Source organism: Pleurodeles waltl, chromosome 11, assembly GCF_031143425.1.
Source record: "Pleurodeles waltl isolate 20211129_DDA chromosome 11, aPleWal1.hap1.20221129, whole genome shotgun sequence".
NCBI lineage: Eukaryota > Metazoa > Chordata > Amphibia > Caudata > Salamandridae > Pleurodeles > Pleurodeles waltl.
In genome coordinates this window covers 946,416,524-946,431,429 of record NC_090450.1, presented here as the reverse complement: position 1 = coordinate 946,431,429, position 14,906 = coordinate 946,416,524, and positions in this window count along the sequence as shown.

The window sequence follows — 14,906 nt, the reverse complement described above, 5'->3', positions numbered from 1 at the left end:
CTACCTGAACCATGAGAAACAACAGCGCCAAAGGTATTGTTTGGTGTTCAGCAACATAAATAGCAAACTCTATGTCCTTGGAGCTGAAGTCTTTCCTCAATGTTATCTTATGTGGTTTAGTGTTAGTCCACTGTGCAAATGTATCCTCTAGTGGTTCAGCACCATGGACAGCAAATTCTCAGTACTTGGTAGTGAATTATACCCTCAATGTAATCTATTGCGGTGGGTGCGCTCACTAACAGGAAAAAACAATAGCTTGTGGGACTCTAAAGATGGGGGCTTTGCCAACTCTCCATTTATCAATGAACAAAGCTAGTTATTACTGACATATGGTGACAAGGGATGATGTAGAGCTGGACCACACCTTCCACAGCAAAGGTAAAATTTGTGGGCCAGCAACTATGGCGGTCACAATCTTTCTGCAGCATTACTTGCTGGCTTGATGCTGGTGGCTGCCCACTGGATCTACAGTGTGGTAGTTGAAGAGGTGAGTGGTGGCACTGTGGGGTCCCAAATCTGCCTGGCAACTTCCCATCTTAAAGATATCACTTGTTGGTGCCAGGGGGCTACTTTCACAGGACCACCGGATGAACAAGAAGTGAGTTCTTTAGGTGAGGCGTGTATGGGAAAGATTGGCTTAACTAAGGATTATCCTTAACTCTGCTCAACTTATAAAGATCAGAACAGGTTCAGCAGAATGTGGTGGCCCTGAGCTGGTCAGAAGTCACCAGATTAAAGCACATCACCCCCAACTTCACTGGCTTCTGCAGCCCTCAAGCCAATGTTTGCCTTAGCCACGGTGGCCTACAAAGTTCTGTTGCATTATGAGGACTTTAGTAACCCACACAACAACCGTCCAGAGAGTGAGGGGAAGCGTCATTGCCAGTGGGTCTTCAAAACCAAAGCCAGGAGCCCGACAGGCAAACACGCTGATTAGAGTCATCTTATGCAAAAACTATGTGAAAGAAGTTCTTGTTTTAGCACATTTCTGATTTCAAAAATGTCCCCTGATCTCTAAGCAGACTGGGTTTTTTCATATTTTCAAACCCCAGATCCCTTCACCCACTTATAGACAAGGAGCGCTCCCGACAACTGAACTTAGACTCTTATGTCGGGGGGAGGCGGTTCAAATGATGCATAACTGAGGCATCCTCACATGCCGAGATGGCAGAACTTATAAGGATATTTCAGAGTAGTCAGTTTTGTGGATGATGGTAAAGGATCTTAAAATGAATCCTCTTTCTTACCAGTGACCAGCATCGACAAGACACAGTGCCACAACACATATTTCTAAATGCTTCTTTCCACAGTGTTTTGCATCTACCATTGTCAGGTAACTGGAGCAGCACCATTTTAAGCCCCACTTTCTGTATATCACTTATATCAATTTACACGTGATTCATACATTCCATGTGTGTTTAACGGCATTAATTCACTTAATAAGAATTGTAGTAAGTTGGTATTTCTTAAGCTGTTGAGATATTGTGTGCTACTTGTAGGAAAGTACCATCTTGCCTGACATGTTACCCCCATTTTTCACTGTATATATGTTGTTTTAGTTGTATGTGTCACTGGGACCCTGCCAGCCAGGGCCCCAGTGCTCATAAGTGTGCCCTGTATGTGTTATCTGTGTTATGACTAACTGTCTCACTGAGGCTCTGCTAATCAGAACCTCAGTGGTTATGCTCTCTCATTTCTTTCAAATTGTCACTAACAGGCTAGTGACCAATTTTACCAATTTACATTGGCATACTGGAACACCCTTATAATTCCCTAGTATATGGTACTGAGGTACCCAGGGTATTGGGGTTCCAGGAGATCCCTATGGGCTGCAGCATTTCTTTTGTCACCCATAGGGAGCTCTGACAATTCTGACACAGGCCTGCCACTGCAGCCTGAGTGAAATAACGTCCACGTTATTTCACAGCCATTTTACACTGCACTTAAGTAACTTATAAGTCACCTATATGTCTAACCTTTACCTGGTAAAGGTTGGGTGCTAAGTTACTTAGTGTGTGGGCACCCTGGCACTAGCCAAGGTGCCCCCACATTGTTCAGGGCCAATTCCCCGGACTTTGTGAGTGCGGGGACACCATTACACGCGTGCACTACATATAGGTCACTACCTATATGTAGATTCACAATGGTAACTCCGAATATGGCCATGTAACATGTCTATGATCATGGAATTGCCCCCTCTATGCCATCCTGGCATAGTTGGCACAATCCCATGATCCCACAGGTCTGTAGCTCAGACCTGGGTACTGCCAAACTGCCTTTCCCGGGGTTTCACTGCAGCTGCTGCCAACCCCTCAGACAGGTTTCTGCCCTCCTGGGGTCCAGCCAGGCTTGGCCCAGGAAGGCAGAACAAAGGACTTCCTCAGAGAGAGGGTGTTACACCCTCTCCCTTTGGAAATGGTGCTAGGGCTGGGGAGGAGTAGCCTCCCCCAGCCTCTGGAAATGCTTTCATGGGCACAGATGGTGCCCATTTCTGCATAAGCCAGTCTACACCGGTTCAGGGACCCCCTCAGCCCTGCTCTGGCGCGAAACTGGACAAAGGAAAGGGGAGTGACCACTCCCCTGACCTGCACCTCCCCTGGGAGGTGCCCAGAGCTCCTCCAGTGTGCTCCAGACCTCTGCCATCTTGGAAACAGAGGTGCTGCTGGCACACTGGACTGCTCTGAGTGGCCAGGGCCAGCAGGTGACATCAGAGACTCCTTCTGATAGGCTCCTTCAGGTGTTGCTAGCCTATCTTCTCTCCTAAGTAGCCAAACCCTCTTTTCTGGCTATTTAGGGTCTCTGCTTTGGGGATTTCCTTAGATAACGAATGCAAGAGCTCATCCGAGTTCCTCTGCATCTCTCTCTTCACCTTCTGCCAAGGAATCGACTGCTGACCGCGCTGGAAGCCTGCAAAACTGCAACAAAGTAGCAAAGACGACTACTGCAACTCTGCAACGCTGATCCTGCTTTCCTGGTGGTGCATGCTGTGGGGGTAGTCTGCCTCCTCTCTGCACTAGAAGCTCTGAAGAAATCTCCCGTGGGTCGACGGAATCGTCCCCCTGCAACCGCAGGCACCAAAGAACTGCCTCACCGGTACCCTGGGTCTCCTCTCAGCACGACGAGCGAGGTCCTTTGAATCCAGCAACTCTGTCCAAGTGACTCCCACAGTCCAGTGACTCTTCAGTCCAAGTTTGGTGGAGGTAAGTCCTTGCCTCCCCACGCCAGACTGCATTGCTGGGAACCGCGACTTTTGCAGCTACTCTGGCCTCCGTGCACTTCCGGCAAAAATCCTTTGTGCACAGTCCAGCCTGGGTCCACGGCACTCTAACCTGCATTGCACGACCTCCTAAGTTGTCCTCCGGTGGAGTGGGACTCCTTTGTGCAACTTCGGGTGAGCACCGTTTCACTCCACTTTGTAGTGCCTGTTCTGGCACTTCTGTGGGTGCTGCCTGCTTCTGAGAGGGCTTCTTGTCTTGCTCAATGCCCCCTCTGTCCCCAGACGCAATTGGCGACATCCTGGTCCCTCCTGGGCCACAGCAGCATCCAAATACCCTAACTGCACGATTTACAGCTAGCAAGGCTTGTTGGCAGTCTTTCGTCAGGAAAACACTTCTGCACGACTCTCCACGGCGTGGGGGATCCATCCTCCAAAGGGGAAGTTCCTAGCCCTTGTCGTTCCTGCAGAACCTTCAGCTTCTACTGTCCAGTAGCAGCTTCTTTGCATCCACAGCTGACATTTCCTGGGCATCTGCCCATCTCCGACTTGCTTGTGACTTTTGGACTTGGTCCCCTTGTTCCACAGGTACCCTCGACTGGAAATCCATTGTTGTTGCATTGCTGGTTTGTGTCTTTCCTGCAGAATTCCCCTATCTGTCACGACTCACGTGCTGCTTGCGCCTGGAATTTGCAGATCGGGTGGCGTGAATCTTCAATGTTCGGCTTTGGCCCAAAAAGGGGCGACTCTTTCTGGTAGCCACGGTGCTGTAGGCAATGGAGACACCAAGAACAGACCGTGCCCTTCAGAAAGTAGCGCCAGAGGGAAAAACCCCTTCCAAGGGGAAAAACCTCCAAACAGGAAAAGTCCTGGAGAAAAACAAGAACAACAAACAGGAATCCAAAAGGAGCAAAAATCAGAAAATACAGAATGCTGAGTCCAAAACCAAAAGGCAAGGAAATCAGGAGCGAAGACACCAACTGAGCAGAAAGTGTTGCAGCGCAAGGAAAGAGGAAAAACACAGCCCTTATATACCAACAAACAGGAAGTGACCCACAGGAAGTAAAAGGACACCATCTTAGATAGGGAAACAATATATAGAACAGAATAGTAGAGGAACCATAGAGAATAGGGAACAAGGAATGCTGGGAAAGCACAGGAATCTGGGAAGGAGGAAAAGACATAAAGAAAGGCACACAACAGACTGCAAACAGAAGAAAGGACAAAGAAACGAAGAAAAACAGGTAAGAGGGTTCAGAGACCCCTGGGACAGTGAAAGGCAGAAGGAAGAACGAGGCCCCAAGCAAATCTGGGGCCTCGAAACGCGCAGGAGAGGCTGGGGGCGCGCCGCGTCTTAATAACGCGGTGCGCGGCCCGAGCCGAACGCCCGGTCGAAGTCGAGCTCTCGGCTCGCGCCGCACCGCGCGGCGCGACAGTAGGTCCCCCTCCCGAAGGCCCAGGTTTAAGAGGGAATAAACAGTGAAAGCGTTGAGTCAGGAGAGGAGCGTGAACGGAAGAGGCATCTTCCCATGAACATTCACTGAGAGGATAACCCTTCCAATGAATCAGATACTGAAGTCGTTTATGAAAAAGACGAGAGTCACAGATTTCCTGCACTTCATATTCAGGAGCATCATTCACAAGGACAGGAGGTGGACAAGGAAACTGACGTGAGTAAGGATCAGGCACATAAGGTTTAAGCTGAGAAACATGAAAAACCGGATGGATCTTCCATGTATGGGGTAAGTGAAGACGGACAGTGACAGGATTGACCAACTGGAGAATACGGAAAGGCCCATAGTAACGAGGTGTGAACTTGTTTTGAGAGAGACGTGAGGGCAAGAATTTGGAGGAGAGCCAGACTTTATCTTGCAGATGATAATTTGGATTGGTTGTACGTCTCTTGTCTGCAGCCTTCTTCATATACCTCTTGGTATGTAACAAATTAGATCGAATTAGTTTATGGAGTTGGAGAAGGCGTTTGGAGAAATAGTTAATAGCAGGTAGAGGAGAGTTGGATTGTGGAGAAGTAGGGAAAGAGGTAGGATGAAAACCATAGGAACAGAAAAAGGGAGTGACCTTGGAGGCACTATGGACTGAGTTATTGTAGGAAAATTCAGCTAAAGAGAGGTAAGTGCTCCAGTTACTTTGGGTAGAATTGCAAAAGCATCGAAGATATTGCTCTAGTCCTTGGTTCAGACGCTCAGTCTGTCCGTTGGTCTGAGGATGGAACCCTGAAGACAGGGCTCTATTCATATTCAGTATTTTACAAAAATGCTTCCAAAATCGGGAGATGTACTGAGGTCCTCTATCAGAGATTATGGTATGTGGAAGTCCATGGAGACGGAAGACATGATCTATGAATATTTGACCTAGTTCTTGGGAAGTAGGCAGCTTTTTTAGGCCAGTGAAATGAGCCATCTTTGTGAAAGAATCCACTGTGACCATGATAACCCGGTTTCCTGCTGATGGTGGGAGCGAACACATAAAATCAGTAGAGATAGTATGCCATGGGGCCGATGGAACAGGCAAAGGTTGTAGTAATCCTGCCGGTCTGGTGTGAGGTATTTTGACTTGGGCACATATGGGACAGGCCTGAACGTATCTTTCCACATCCAGTTTCCAGGTAGGCCACCAAAAAAATCGTGAAAGTAATTCTTGTGTGGCTTTGATGCCTCTGTGACCAGCTACAGGGGAATCATGGCACATTTGTAATGCTTTCTTTTGCACCTTGTTTGTAGGGAGGAATATCAGGTCTTGGTAATAAAAATATCCTTGTTTCTTGTACAATAATGGTCTTAGTTCTTCCATGTCATGGTCCGATTGGTTGGCGTATTCTTGTTGTACTTCTTCCAGGAAAGACTGAGCCACTCCAATGATCTTACTGGGTTCTAGAAGATACTGGGATGAGGAAGGAGAACACTCTGGATATCGGCGAGACAGAGCATCAGCCAGAATGTTTTGGGATCCTGGAATATATGTAATATAAAAATCGTACTGACTGAAGAAAAAGGCCCAGCGGGCCTGACGACTATTCTGGCATACAAAATTTCTTAAACATTGTAAATTACGGTGGTCTGTCCTCACCTCAAATGGTTCCTTGGAACCCATCAGAAACTGCCTCCACTCAAGGCAGGCTGTTTTCAGAGCCAATAATTCCCTTTCAAGTACGGAATAATGTTGTTCAGCTGTGGAAAGGATATGAGACAAATAGAAAACAGGATGTTCAAGGCCATCATCCTCTTGTCGTTGGAGTAAGACAGCTCCGATGGCTCTCTCAGAAGCATCAGTTACTACTATAAATTGCTTGGTGGTATCTGGATGTCTTAAGATGGGGGCTTGGGTGAAGGCTCTCTTTAAGCTTTGAAAGGCTGCTTCAGCAGCCTCAGTCCAGACAAATCCCTTCTTTAAATTGTCCTTCTTTAAGGTGTGAGTTATGTGGCTAGTCTGACTGGCAAAGTCTAGAATGAATTGTCGATAGAAGTTTGCTAAACCTAGGAAACATTGTGTTTCTTTTATGGTAGAAGGAGAAGGCCACTCTAGGATAGCTTGTACCTTTTCTTGGTCCATAGCTATGCCGGTGGGACTTAAATGATAGCCCAGATATTTGACTTCCGTTATGTCGAACTCACATTTCTCTGGTTTGCAAAATAGTTGATGATCACGAAGTCTTTGAAGAACTTGTTTCACATGGGAAGTATGGAGTTCAGGATTTCTAGAATAAATAAGAATGTCATCTAGGTAGATCACGACTGTCTGATTAAGTAGGTCTGAAAACACTGAGTCCATAAATCTCTGGAAGATTGCCGGGGCGTTAGTAAGACCAAACGGCATAACCCTATATTCAAAATGGCCAAATGGGGTCCTGAATGCTGTCTTCCATTCGTCGCCTTCTCTTATGCGTAAAAGGTGGTAGGCTCCTCGTAAATCCAATTTAGTAAAACGTTGGGCCCCTCTGATTGCTTCCAGTATGTCCCTGATGAGAGGCAAAGGATAACGATCTTTAATGGTGATTTTATTCAGACCTCGAAAATCCAGGCACGGACGAAGATCCTTAGTCTTCTTGGGCACAAAAAAGAGAGGGGCCCCAGCCGGAGACGACGATGGAACAATAAGACCACTCTGTATATTTTCGTCCAGATACTCCTTTAGAACTTCCCTTTCGGGTTCCGTGAGGGAGTACATCCTCCCAAAAGGAACAATTGTGCCGGGTTCTAATGGAATTGCACAATCATATTCTCGATGTGGAGGTAGCACAGGTTTTGACGGTTTTTGGAAAATATCCTGAAACTCCAAATAGTGGTCTGGGACCCCTTGGACCGTATTAATGGACATACCAGTGGCACCTTCAGTAGCTAAGGATCTTTTCGGAGACCAATACTTGTCGGAAGTAAAACAGTTCTCGTGACAAAATTGCGAAGACAAAGAGACTGTCCGGGTAACCCAATTTATATATGGGTTATGTCTAATGAGCCACGGAATTCCAAGAATGATGGTATGGTTAGGGGACGTAATAAGATCGAAGGAGATGTGTTCTTGATGGTTTCCCACCTGTAGACTTAACATCAGGGTAGTGGTGTCTACAGGACCAGAGGATATCAAAGATCCATCCACAGTGTGTACCTGTTCGGGTACTTCTTTTGCTTGAGTAGGAACTAGGTTAGCAGCAGCCCATGTCTTGTCCATGTATATACCACTAGCACCACAGTCTAGTAATGCCATAGTCTTTTCTTGACGACCGTCAGGAAGTTGTAACAGGACAGGAAAGATGAACAAGGCAGTTGTATTGTCATTAAAGGAGCTGATGGAAGGTATAGCTGTAGATCCCGTCCTCTCCCTTCTTACAGAGGACGGGAGGTGGCGTTTCCCGAAGGTCTGGACGGACGTACTGGACAGGTACGGAGTATGTGACCAGCAGAACCACAATACAGGCACAACCCTCTCTTGCGTCTGTCTTCTCGTTCACTAGCAGAGAGCGGACCTCGGGTAGTATCCACCTGCATGGGTTCCCCTTCGATGTCTCTAGCAGGAGTGCGAGGTTCCTCGGAACGCTGCAGGTATGCACGGGAGCTACTTGGTTGGGTAAACCCTCTACTCCTTTTCTTTTCCGATCTCCGTTCCCGAAGACGATATTCGATGGACAGTGCTTGATCCATCAGGCCACGAAGATCTTCCGCTCTGGTAGAATGCACTAGTTCATCCTTTATTTCTTCTTTGAGTCCTCTACGAAATAATGTTACCAGAGTACGTTCCACCCAAGTGGTCTCTGCCGCCAGCTGACGAAAACGGGTTATATATTGCAGGACGTCTTGGGAGCCTTGTTGGATGTCGCACAAGGCTTCTTCAGCGGAGGCTTCCAATCCAGGACGGCTAAACATTTGTTTGAAGCGACTCACAAAGGCGGAATAGTCTGACAATACAGGGTCGTCGGAGGACACCATCGGGGTTGCCCAGGCCAAGGCTGGGCCGGATAAGGCACTGATAAGATAACCCACCTTGGTCCTGTCGTGGGAGAATTGAGTAGGTCGGAAGGCGAAATACACCGTTAAAGCATCCAAGAACTCGCGAAGCTTGGTTGGTTCACCAGAGAAACAAGGGGTAGAAGCGGAGATTGTCGGAACATCACTGGTGCGGAGGGCCAAAGCCTGTCGTAACGCAGCATTTTCATTACGTAGTTGTTGCAACTCCTGGGCTTGTTGCTGAATCATGGTTAACAGAGATTGCTCCGGATCTGCAGCAGCCGCCACTGTATTATCCATGGTGTTTGAGGACGTCGGAATGGTTAGGCGCTGCAATCTGTCACGACTCACGTGCTGCTTGCGCCTGGAATTTGCAGATCGGGTGGCGTGAATCTTCAATGTTCGGCTTTGGCCCAAAAAGGGGCGACTCTTTCTGGTAGCCACGGTGCTGTAGGCAATGGAGACACCAAGAACAGACCGTGCCCTTCAGAAAGTAGCGCCAGAGGGAAAAACCCCTTCCAAGGGGAAAAACCTCCAAACAGGAAAAGTCCTGGAGAAAAACAAGAACAACAAACAGGAATCCAAAAGGAGCAAAAATCAGAAAATACAGAATGCTGAGTCCAAAACCAAAAGGCAAGGAAATCAGGAGCGAAGACACCAACTGAGCAGAAAGTGTTGCAGCGCAAGGAAAGAGGAAAAACACAGCCCTTATATACCAACAAACAGGAAGTGACCCACAGGAAGTAAAAGGACACCATCTTAGATAGGGAAACAATATATAGAACAGAATAGTAGAGGAACCATAGAGAATAGGGAACAAGGAATGCTGGGAAAGCACAGGAATCTGGGAAGGAGGAAAAGACATAAAGAAAGGCACACAACAGACTGCAAACAGAAGAAAGGACAAAGAAACGAAGAAAAACAGGTAAGAGGGTTCAGAGACCCCTGGGACAGTGAAAGGCAGAAGGAAGAACGAGGCCCCAAGCAAATCTGGGGCCTCGAAACGCGCAGGAGAGGCTGGGGGCGCGCCGCGTCTTAATAACGCGGTGCGCGGCCCGAGCCGAACGCCCGGTCGAAGTCGAGCTCTCGGCTCGCGCCGCACCGCGCGGCGCGACACTATCACGACTTCTATGTCCTTTGGGGAACTTTAGTGCACTTTGCACTCACTTTTCAGGGTCTTGAGGTAGGCTATTTTTCTAACCCTCACTGTTTTCTTACAGTCCCAGCGACTCTCTACAAGGTCACATAGGTTTGGGGTCCATTCGTGGTTCGCATTCCACTTTTGGAGTATATGGTTTGTGTTGCCCCTATCCCTATGTGTCCCCATTGCATCCTATTGTAACTATACATTGTTTGCACTGTTTTCTAATACTATTACTGCATATTTTGGTATTGTGTACATATATCTTGTGTATATTTGCTATCCTCATACTGAGGGTACTCACTGAGATACTTTTGGCATATTGTCATAAAAATAAAGTACCTTTATTTTTAGTATATCTGTGTATTGTGTTTTCTTATGATATTGTGCATATGACTCTAGTGGTACTGTAGGAGCTTCACTCGTCTCCTAGTTCAGCCTAAGCTGCTCTGCTAAGCTACCATTATCTATCAGCCTAAGCTGCTAGACACCCTATACACTAATAAGGGATAACTGGGCCTGGTGCAGGGTGTAAGTACCCCTTGGTACTCACTACAAACCAGTCCAGCCTCCTACATTGGTTGTGCAGTGGTGGGATAAGTGCTCTGTAACTACTTACCACTTTTGTCATAGTACTTTTCATTAGAGAAAAATATACAAAACAAGTTCAGTGTATGTACACCTAACCAAAAAGTTTTGCATTTCTTTTCTCACTTCTTTTCTAAAGTGCTGAAAAGTACCTCTAACTTTCTAAAAAGTTCTTAAAAAGTTTAAAAAGGTTTTTTTTCTGTCTTTCTAAAAGTTCTGAAAAACGTTTTCTTCACTTTTTCTGTCACTTAAACACTGTCTAAAATGTCTGGCACAGGCCAAACTGTTGATCTGTCCAAACCTGCTTATGATAACCTTAGCTGGAAAGAAGCAAGGAGTCTCTGCATAGATAGAGGTTTAAGTGTAAGGAAGAATCCTTCTAGAGAACTGTTGGTGAATATGCTTGTTGAACAGGATAAGGCCAGAGCTGGCACTCCTGTTGAAAAGTTAGCTGATGGTTCCCATTCTGATTATGGGGCACCCCTAGCAAAAGAGGTGGGAGGGAAACTTCCAAGCCTGCCCCCTAGCAGACAACCTAGCATAGTTGGTACTGATTTTGAGTCACATCATACAGATAGTGTGGTCTCACATCACAGTAAGAGTATTCCTTCTCATCATAGTAGAAGTGCTGTTTCTGTTAGCCAAGCTGTTAGGGTGCCTTCTGTTAGGGCCAGGTCTCCTTCTGTTCTATCTCAGCATATTTCTGTCTCTAGACATGCCTCACCCACCCACCCTGATGACAGAGTGTTAGAAAGGGAGCTCAATAGATTGAGGGTGGAACAAACCAGACTGAAGCTCAAGAAGCAACAGCTGGATTTGTATAGGCAGTCCTTAGAGGTGGAAAGGGAAAGACAGAAATTGGGTTTAGAAACCCATGGTGGCAGCAGCAGTATTCCCCATAGTCATCCTGCAAAAGAGCATGATTCCAGGTATCTGCACAAGATAGTTCCCCCTTATAAGGAGGGGGATGACATTAACAAGTGGTTTGCTGCACTTGAGAGGGCCTGTGTTGTACAGGATGTCCCTCGAAGGCAGTGGGCTGCTATCCTATGGCTATCATTTAGTGGAAAGGGGAGGGATAGGCTCCTTTCTGTAAAAGAAAGTGATGCCAATAATTTTGCAGTTCTTAAGAATGCACTCCTAGATGGTTATGGCTTAACCACTAAACAGTACAGGATGAAGTTTAGAGAGACCAAAAAGGAGTCTTCACAAGACTGGGTAGACTTTGTTGACCATTCAGTGAAGGCCTTGGAGGGGTGGTTACATGGCAGTAAAGTTACTGATTATGAAAGCCTGTATAACTTAATCCTGAGAGAGCATATACTTAATAACTGTGTGTCTGATTTGTTGCACCAGTACCTGGTGGACTCTGATCTGACCTCTCCCCAAGAATTGGGAAAGAAGGCAGACAAATGGGTCAGAACAAGGGTGAACAGAAAAGTTCATACAGGGGGTGACAAAGATGGCAATAAGAAGAAGGATGGTAAGTCTTCTGACAAGGGTGGGGACAAATCTAAAAATGAGTCTTCATCAGGCCCACAAAAACACTCTGGTGGGGGTAGTGGGTCCAAATCCTCTTCAAATCAAAACAAAGAAAAGAAACCATGGTGCTATTTATGTAAAATAAAAGGCCATTGGACAACAGATCCCAGTTGTCCAAAGAAAAGCACAAAGCCTCCTACCACTACAACCCCTACTGCTACACCTAGTGTCCCTACTAATAGCAGTGGTGGTGGGAGCAAACCTACTAATAGCCAATCCAAGGGAGTAGCTGGGCTCACTTTTGGTAACTTAGTTGGGGTTGGTCTTGTTAGGGAGACCACAGAGGCTGTGTTAGTCTCTGAGGGGGCTATTGATTTAGCCACCTTGGTTGCTTGTCCCCTTAACATGGATAATTACAAGCAACTACCCCTAATAAATGGTGTTGAGGTTCAGGCCTACAGGGACACTGGTGCCAGTGTTACAATGGTAATAGAGAAACTGGTCCACCCTGAACAACACCTACTTGGTCACCAGTACCAAGTAACCGATGCTCACAACAACACACTTAGCCACCCCATGGCTGTTGTAAATCTCAACTGGGGGGGGGGTTACTGGTCCAAAGAAAGTTGTGGTTGCCTCAGATTTACCTGTAGACTGTCTACTTGGAAATGATTTAGAGACATCAGCTTGGTCAGATGTGGAGTTGGAGGCCCATGCAGCAATGCTGGGCATTCCAGGGCATATTTTTGCTTTAACCAGGGCTCAGGCCAAAAAGCAAAAAGGACAGGGCGACTTGGATCCTGGAACAATGGACCAAGTGCTCCCTAAAGCTAGGGCTAGTAGAAGTAAAGCACTACCTACTATCCCTCCCTCTACAGTGGATTCTACTTCTGACGAAGAAGAATTTCCACCCTGTGCAGAACCTACACCAGAGGAGCTGGAAGCAGACACTGCTGAGCTTTTGGGTGAAGGGGGTCCTGCCAGGTAGGAGCTGAGTGTGGCACAGCAAACCTGTCCCACACTAGAGGGTCTAAGACAGCAAGCTGTCAAACAAGCAAATGGGGATGTCAGTGACTCTCACAGAGTTTACTGGGAGGACAACCTCTTGTACATTGAAGCAAGGTATCCTAAACCTGGAACTGCCAGGAGATTAGTGATTCCTCAGGAGTACAGAAAGTTCCTCCTAACTCTAGCCCACGACATTCCCTTAGCTGGACATTTGGGGCAAATGAAAACTTGGGACAGGCTTGTTCCCTTGTTTCATTGGCCTAGAATGTCAGAGGACACAAAAGAGTTTTGTAAGTCCTGTGAAACCTGTCAAGCCAGTAGCAAGACAGGTGGCACTCCAAAGGCACCCCTTATTCCACTGCCTGTGGTTGGGGTTCCCTTTGAAAGGGTAGGGGTTGACATAGTTGGCCCCCTTGACCCTCCTACTGCTTCAGGCAATAGGTTTATCTTGGTGATAGTGGACCATGCCACCAGATATCCTGAAGCAATTCCTCTAAGGACCACTACAGCACCTGCAGTGGCAAAGGCCCTCCTGGGAATATTTTCCAGGGTGGGCTTCCCAAAAGAGGTAGTATCAGACAGGGGAAGCAATTTCATGTCTGCTTACTTAAAGGCCATGTGGAAGGAGTGTGGTGTGACATACAAGTTCACTACACCCTATCATCCACAAACAAATGGACTGGTGGAGAGATTTAATAAAACTCTCAAAGGCATGATTATGGGACTCCCTGAAAAACTCCGCAGGAGATGGGATATCCTTTTACCATGCCTCCTTTTTGCTTACAGGGAGGTACCCCAGAAAGGAGTGGGCTTCAGCCCCTTTGAACTCCTCTTTGGACACCCTGTGAGAGGTCCTCTAACACTTGTTAAGGAGGGTTGGGAACAACATTTAAAAGCTCCAAAGCAAGACATAGTGGACTATGTACTTGGCCTCAGATCAAGGATGGCTGAGTACATGAAAAAGGCCAGTAAAAACCTTCAGGCCAGCCAAGAGCTCCAAAAGCAATGGCATGACCAGAAGGCTGTTTTGGTTCAGTACCAACCAGGGCAGAAAGTGTGGGTCTTGGAGCCTGTGGCCCCAAGAGCACTCCAAGATAAATGGAGTGGACCCCACACAATTGTTGAGAAAAAGGGTGAAGTCACCTACTTAGTTGACTTAGGCACTGCCAGGAGTCCCCTTAGGGTGCTCCATGTCAATCGCCTGAAACCCTACTATGACAGGGCTGATCTCACCCTACTCATGGCAACAGATGAGGGACAGGAAGAAGAGAGTGACCCTCTCCCTGATCTCTTCTCTTCCACAGAACAAGATGCTCTGGTGGAAGGGGTTGTACTGGCAGATTGTCTTACTGCTGAGCAGAAAGACCACTGCATAAATCTTCTGGGTCAGTTTTCTGAACTCTTCTCTACTGTGCCAGGTACCACTTCTTGGTGTGAGCACACTAATACTGGAGACAGCTTGCCTGTCAAAAGTAAGATCTATAGGCAGCCTGACCATGTCAGAGACTGCATAAAGCAAGAGGTGCAGAAAATGCTTGAACTAGGAGTGGTTGAGCACTCTGAAAGTCCATGGGCTTCTCCTGTGGTACTTGTACCAAAACCTCATTCCAAGGATGGAAAGAAGGAAATGCGGTTTTGTGTAGACTACAGAGGTCTCAACCAGGTAACCAAAACTGATGCTCACCCTATTCCCAGGGCAGATGAGCTCATAGATACACTGGCATCTGCCAAGTATCTAAGCACTTTTGACTTGACTGCAGGGTATTGGCAGATCAAATTTTCAGAAGATGCAAAAGCAAAAACTGCATTTTCAACCATTGGAGGCCATTACCAATTCACAGTAATGCCTTTTGGATTGAACAATGCACCTGCCACTTTTCAGAGGTTGGTGAACACAGTCCTGCAAGGGCTGGAAGCTTTTAGTGCAGCATATCTGTATGATATAGCTGTCTTTAGCTCCAGCTGGGATGATCACCTGGTCCACCCATGGAAAGTTTTGGAGGCCCTGCAAAAG